Source organism: Octopus bimaculoides, chromosome 1, assembly GCF_046866305.1.
Source record: "Octopus bimaculoides isolate indiv1 chromosome 1, ASM4686630v1, whole genome shotgun sequence".
Classification (NCBI taxonomy): domain Eukaryota; kingdom Metazoa; phylum Mollusca; class Cephalopoda; order Octopoda; family Octopodidae; genus Octopus; species Octopus bimaculoides.
Genome location: NC_142928.1, coordinates 120,278,693 through 120,286,701, shown reverse-complemented (window position 1 = coordinate 120,286,701; position 8,009 = coordinate 120,278,693).

The window sequence follows — 8,009 nt, the reverse complement described above, 5'->3', positions numbered from 1 at the left end:
TTGACATGCGCATTGCGTTTTAATTCTCCGTTTTACGAATCAAGTGAGCACATGCACATTGCCTGTTCATACCTCTCTTTCCGGTCCCTACTCAAAACTGTTTACAGACAACAACCATCTCACGAGCCTACGGTCGCGAGAGCTCTTCGCGCTCCGATCGTTGTGAAAAGAAAATGTAGTCGGGTTTTAAAATATTCTTCCGACTATATTTCTTTCTCACTATCATAAGTCCAAAAATGCTATGTGTTCTCGTGACTAACACAAGGTATTGAGAACAGTACCCTGTTAGTCCTTACAGTTCTTTTTACGAATATTCCAAACATTTCATTTCATAATGCTTGAATACGAATAGTTCCAAGGTAGTATCAAAAAGAAAACTTCACACCACTTGACTCGAATATAACAATGACGATGATGACAATAATACTCATGATAATGAAAGTAATTGCAATAATTTTTTTCTGTTATCGGCAAAAGACCTGAAATTTGGAGAAGGAGGACTAGTCTACTACATCGATCCCAGTGCTCATCTGGTACTTATTTTATCGACCCTAAAAGGGATGAAAGGCAAAATCGACCTCGGCGGAACTGGAACTCAGAATGTGAAGACGGACGGAATGTCGATAAGCATTTCGCTAACGAATCTGCCAGGTTGCCGCCTTAAAAAAAAATTAATTACAATAATAATACTTTTTTGGTTCCCTTGGAAACAAAAAATATCTTACAATTCACATCATTCAGTATAGGTTACAGAAACATGAAGAAACGTTATTTGTCTGTCTGTCTGTCTATGTATGTATGTATGTATATATGTATGTATGTATGTATGTATGTATGTATGTATGTATGTATGTATGTATGTATGTATGTATCTATCTATCTATCTATCTATCTATCTATCTATCTCTTCTCACGGACGTGCTGTCACATCGGCTGCGAAGGTAAACTTTTATTTGACCTTTTATTGTCCACATTTTGTTGGAATTTTTTAATAATTTTGTTGCGAAGCACCTAGGCTTCATTTGTGTGTATTTTCAAGGGCAGGAATTGGCCCCCAGGGGAAGTTTCGGCCCTAGCAAAATACAAAAATTTCCTTCTTGACATTTGAAAAATGTCGAGAAACATAATTTTGGAACGCTTGTCTTGTTCTTTTGACAAGCATTTCCCGAGGCTTCAGATGCCAGAAGAGAAAAAAGAACAGAATAGCGCGTGCTCACACAGTGACAGGAACGCAGTTGCTGTAAACGTTACAAAGACGGTGATTACAGCTACTAACAGCCCTCTCACCACCAACACCAACAACAAAAACAAAACTGTAACCAATGTTACAAAACCATGCGGAAAAACCGTCACAAATGTCTCTGACGTAAGCACCATTGCTGCTGACGCCATCATCACCACCACCAACAACAGCGACAACAACAACAACAACAACAACAACGACAACAACAACAACAACAACAGCAACAACAAGGACGTAAAGTTATCGGCCGTCAGCAATGACACCATCACCTGTTCAACAAACTCTGCTGCCACTACCACCACCTTTGAACCAGGCAGTACATACACCAACATAAACAAAAATATCCAGAAGAACATGTCCGCTAGCACAACAAAAACGAATTTCGCAAATGCTCTAAAGGAAAAAAGAACAATAGTGACATTCACACAAAAACAAATAAAAGACACAAAATCCCTTCTTACGAAAGAAGGAGATGATGTCAGAATAAACATACCAAAAGATATTATAGAAATGAAAAACAAAAAGTGCATCATTTATAAACTGGTAAACACAAAAACCAGACGTGTAGAAAATGTTAGCACAGATAAAATTGAAGTTTGTCTTAGAAAAATTTGGCCTTATCAAAATCATGTCACCTGGGGAAGAAAATTTGGAACGGTGCAGGTGAGATTTCTGGATGAAAATTTAGCTAAACAATTTTCGACACTCTCTATCCGCACAGATGACTTGGTAATGATACCGAGTTATCTAGGACAGAGAGTGACCAAAGTTATAATAAAAAATGTGCCATCGGAGGTGGACACCCAATGGCTGATATCGGCCGTATGCCTGGAAATGGAGGAGGCAAATATTTTGGAGATTACGGTCGGAGAGGAAAAGAACTGGGGAGGGAAAAATCTGGAAATCCTTCTCCACATCACGGAGGAGGCTTCACAGAAAATTCCTCCAAACATTAGATTGGCAGAGGACCACAAGCTGTATGTGGTGGTAGAGGGCAGGCGACCTCGCTGTTACCTATGCAACAGCGAAGGACATCTGAAAAAGGACTGCCCTCTGGCCGCTAAACAAAAACAACAACAACAACAACAACAACAACAACAACAACAACAACAGAAGCAACTACCAAATACCCCCAACAGAAAAACCTTACTACCAACACCACCAGCAACACAAAAAACAACAACAGAAATATCAGCAATAACCACAACAGAAAAGACAACAGAAACTGCAAAAACAGAAGAAAAAAAAGAAAATTCCAAGACTGCCTCTCCCTCCCCCATATCACATACACCACACACAAATAACAAGCAGCCAACATCAATAAAAACAGCAACACAAACACTCACAGAAACACACACAAACGCACAAAATTTGCCGTTACCTCTTTCTGACTCCTCAGATCTCCCATCATCCGATGAAGAGAGTGGGGAGGAGTGGAAAATAGCTACGAAAGGAAAGAGGAAGCGCAGTAAGAAGAAAACAAAACAAAATGCAAACACAAACAAAGCAGGGAGATTCACATCTCCCGAAAATACTACTAACACCAATAGTAATATAAAAAAAACAATGCTAACAGCAATAGACAGTACAAACACAGAGTTGATGAATTACATCAACTCTAAAACAAACATCACAAATAACGATATCAAAACCAACAACCACCCACGTACAACACCGCCAAAACACATTAAAATTATTCATGTAACACCAGCATTACACAACACAATAAAATCCCTCTACCCCAACTCGGTAGGGGGATTCCAGAAATATTTGTGCAAGAAATTGTACAATAGCCTCCTTGGTGAAAAATCCAAGGAGGAAACAAAACTTTCTAACGGTAAGTAACTTTTCTGTTCTTTTGTTTTGTGCTTTAAAGCACACGTATAAATAGAATCATGGTGAAGATTGGCTGTGTGAACGTGCGTGGCTTGGGGTCGCCTTGGAAACAAGGGTACCTCTTAAATGACATCAAGTCACACAATTTGGATATCATAGCGATTAGTGAGACCAGACTCCATGAACCGCGGGCCCTAAAGTCCATGTTTGGCGGACAGTTTAACATTTATTTTTCTCCCTGTCTGCCGAGGATGGGCGGTAGTGGCACGGCAGTTCTTTTTCGCAAGAGTCTGGATCTCCAAGTAAAGACGATATTTACGGACCCGGAGGGTAGACTGGTTGTCCTAGATGTGGACGGCAGCGATGGAGGCGCTTTTCGGTTGCTGGCAGTTTATGTGCCTCCTTTAACAGGTCGGTCGGACTTCTTTCGACGTCTAGAAGTATTCCTGCGAACGTCTCGTCCCTTACTTTTAGTGAGGGATTGGAATGCTACCTTGGTCACGCATCTAGACTACGTGGGGAGTGACAAAACTAGAAGGGGATGCAAAGGCCTCATAGACCTGCTCAGACGCTTCCAGTTGTCTGACAGGTACCGACTCGACCACCTAAATGTGCCAACGTGGACTTGGAGCAACCGCATTGGGTCGTCGAGATCGTATCTAGATAGCATAGTGTGTAGGACAAGAGATAGAGATAGTTTAGGATGTCCACAGTCCCACATAGTCAGCTACACGGATCACAAATTTGTGACGTGTACGCTAGACTTAGATAAGGCACATAGGCAGGGTCCCGGTTACTGGAAACTAAACGCGTCTTTCCCGTCGAGACAGGTTTTCAGAGACCGGATTAGCACGTTAGTAAAGAGGGCTTTGACGGGAGCCATCGTCGACAACAAATGGTGGTTTGCCCTCAAGAGAGCAGTAAGGGCGGAAGCAATAAAGTATAGCAGGGCACTAGCTGTAGAGAGGAACAGAGTAGAGGGGGAGCTAATGATAAAGTTAGAAGAGGCATTGCGAAGTGGCATCGCATCCGACGTTTTAGCGGCGAGGTTGGCCCTCGACCAACACTTCAATGCTAAACACGAAGGGTGTGCTGTCAGGGCAAGGATGCGTGCTCTGAGGAATGAAGGTGTTGGAGCCGCACGAGAGGCCCGGGTGGCGGAGGCGCAGCGGAGTAACAGAGCCACCATCCGGTCTCTGGTAGACGAACAGGGGCGCGAATTGCTCGAGCCGAGCAAGATGTGCGAGGCGTTTCAGCGGCATTTTGCTCGACTGTTCGGGAGGAGTGGCGAGCGAGAAGGCAGGGTGGACTTTAGTGCCTACCTGCACAGCTTGCCACGACTCTCGGCAAGAGAGGCGGAGTGCTGCGAAGGGGTCATCACGGCGGAGGAGGTGAGGGACGCGATGGCGGGTTGCTCGACGGACAAATCTCCGGGTTTGGATGGTCTGCCCTACGAGCTTTACAACTGTATGCCAGACTTGTTTGGAGACGTCTTGGCGGCCGTGTACTGCAACTGGCAGCAGAACGGGAGCATTCCCGGTTTTGTGAGCCGAGGAGCGGTAACGCTGCTGAAGAAAGATCCAAACAAGGGGGACGCCATAGATAACTTTAGGCCCATCACTCAGCTCAATGCAGACATGAAAATTTTGGCCAAGGTGTTAGCCAAGCGGTTGGCGCTTGTCATCGAGAAACTGGTCGGCACGGAGCAGACGTGCGCCGTGCCGGGCCGGAGCATCCATGACAACCTCCATCTGATGCGCTACATCATAGAGAGGGTAGTTAAGGAACCTGGCATGGGTGGGGCCCTGATCAATTTGGATCAATCCAAAGCTTTCGATAGGGTAGACCATCGATACTTGGAGGCCGTCCTCGAAGCGGCCGGCTTCGGTCCCGTTTTCCGCGGCTGGATGGCTGCCTTGTACACAGGCATCCATTCGGTTGTTCGCGTCAATGGACGTCTATCGGGACCCTTCGACATTGCACGTTCGGTTCGTCAGGGATGCCCCCTGTCGCCGCTCCTGTACATATTAACTCTCGAGCCACTACTGCGGAAGCTGGCGACGCTGAGGGGCATCCCGCGAGAACTGGGGTGCGGGACGAGCGTGTCGGCATACGCGGACGACATCACCGTCATAGCGTCTAGCCACGAGCACATCGAGCTTGTCGGCGAGACGCTGAAAGACTACGAAGCGGTGACGGGAGCGAAAATCAACCGGGATAAGTCGGTGGGTTTGCTGCTCGGCACCTGGAGAAGCAAGCCCATACCGTCCGGCAGCGCCTCAGTAGTGGGATGCTGGACGGACGGTCCGATCAAGTTGCTCGGAGTCTGGTTCGGTCCGGACCTGCAAACGGAGAAGAACTGGGACGAGATAACGAGTAGGGTGACCACTCTCTGCCGGCAATGGTCCGAGAGGAAGCTGTCCCTAAAAGGTCGGGCGGAGGTGGCGAACGCATACATCGCGTCCGTCATCGAATACCGCCTGACCGTCGTGCCTTGTCCCGATCGCGCCATCACCGAAATGGAGCGCATCCTCTTCCGCTTTTTGTGGAAAGGAAGCGTTCCGATGGTGAGGCGATCCGTTTGTTGCCAACACCCGCTGAAAGGAGGGCTGGGCATGCCGTGGTTGATGATGCGCAGACATGCGCTGAGACTGCGACATCTCCGGCTCTACGTAGACGACGGTGAGCAGGTGTGGTCGCCGTTTGTGCGACGCGCTTTCTCGCAGCTCGTCTCCATGACCGAGCTGCAGAGCGATGAAACCGTTCTGCACGCACTAGTGCAGTGTCCAACCATTTCGGAGCTGTGGGCTTATGTCGAACGACTGCTGTCGCGTGTGGGACGAGTCGGTTTATCAACCGAGTCTATCGTTAATATCGTCACGCCTCCTTCCTTTAAACGGGAAGGAAGAGCTGTATTTATCGTACTTGTGGCTATGGCGAAAGAATGCATCTGGTGGACGCGTCTGAAAGGATTAGAGACAAATACATTTCTCTCTGGTCAATCTCTCATCAACTTTTTCAAGTATCACTTGAAAAGGAAGGTGAGAGTAGAGAGGCAAGTGTTGTCTAGCAAATGTTTCGAAAAAAGATGGATACATGTAGCAAGAATGGCACGTATAAATGACGAATCCACCTTGACCATGATTCTATAAAACGTTTTAAAATTTTGTAAACAGAGTTACTTACGTTTCTTGCATAAATAAAAGAAATTTTATTTAACAAACTGTGGTATTTTCGTAGGTTTTTCTTTCCACGGATAACCTCCCCATTTATTGGGAATTTTCTGTATTATTTCGTATTTTTTGCAAATACCCCAAACGTTTTGCGATGTTTTTTTTTCATCGTTGTACCCACTTTTGTTTTTTTTTTCTGCTTTGTTTTCGCCCCCCTCGAAAAGAAAAAAACTCTACATTTGTATTTTGTCCCCTCTGTGTTGAGCCCTGTGTGGCTAATAAAGAAACCTATCTATCTATTTATCTATCTATCTATCTATCTATCTATCTATCTATCTATCTATCTATCTATCTATCTATCTATCTATCTATCTAGGTCGGTGTCGGAGCTAAGCTGTAATATGATATATTAGGAACATACGATGGTTCGCATTCCAGAAATTGACAACAGACTACGCGTTAAATTTGTTGGATAGCGCCGACCATCCTTCTAGTAATTAAGTTAGATATTATCTTTGTAGTTTATTATCCGGATAATATTACAGGTCTGGCCAACTGGAATTGCGGGCCACTTTAATCACAGAAAGTTTTTTTGAGGGCCACTTGTATACTGACAGAATTGAAAGCATTTTGTTTTCTCACGCTATTGTTACAATAATGAATGAATGATCGTGCATGCGGCCCACAGGCCTCATGTTGGCCAGCCCTGTAATATACACTAGTTGAAAACTGCTTGCATTCAATTTGTTGGTTACTGACCCTAACACTGTTGAATCTAGTACCTATGAATTATATCTATGTACGTACTACGCGTGTGGTTATGTACAAACGTACGTGCATATGTATGTATGTTTGTGTGATTGTATGTATACATGTATGTATGTATGTATGTGTGTATGTATGTATGTTTGTATGCATGTATGCATGTATGCATGTATTTATATATGAATGTATGTATGTGTATTTGTATGTATGTATTATGCATATCTGTATGTTTGTATTATGTGTGTCTATGTATGTATTACGTATGTGTGTATGTATTGTGTGTGTATGTATGTACGTACGCACGCACGCATGTATGTTTGTATGTATGTAAATATGACGTGCATGTATGTATGTATTATGTGTGTGCGTATGTATGTATTATGTGTGTCTGTCTGTATGTATGTATGTACGAATGTTCTCTTCCGTTTTTAATTATCTGAGTTCTTCCTGATCTCTAACAAAGGAGTTGGTTTCCACTGCCCTACTCATTAGTCACTATGATGCTGGACTCACAATGTTCCTAAAAGAATTCGTTGAGGCAGCTTGTGTACAGTTTGTACACAATGTTTAAGAAAGCAATGGGCCTATAGTTTCCAGCCAACTCGGTGGTTTCATTCTTGCGACAAGATTTGTCCATGTATGTATGTATGTATGTATGTATGTATGTAAATTGTGATAAGGCTATTGTTCACAACAGAACATGTGCAACAAGTCGAAAGGTTTGCCTCTCAGTTGGAGGATGAAAAAGGCATGTCAAAAGAGTTCATACTGTGGCACCAGTCTCTTCTGACAGCCAGCGCACAGCTGTGCATTATGTAATAGAATGTGCAAAATTTTCGCCGGGCTCAAGAGTCATGCAAGGGCCTCACATTGCAGCAACATTGAATCATTTCAATGATTCCTTCTAGCAATGTTTTGCTCGTATACGAGAAAGCAGCTAAGATATGTATGTATGTATGTATGTATGTATGTATGTATGTATGTATGTATGC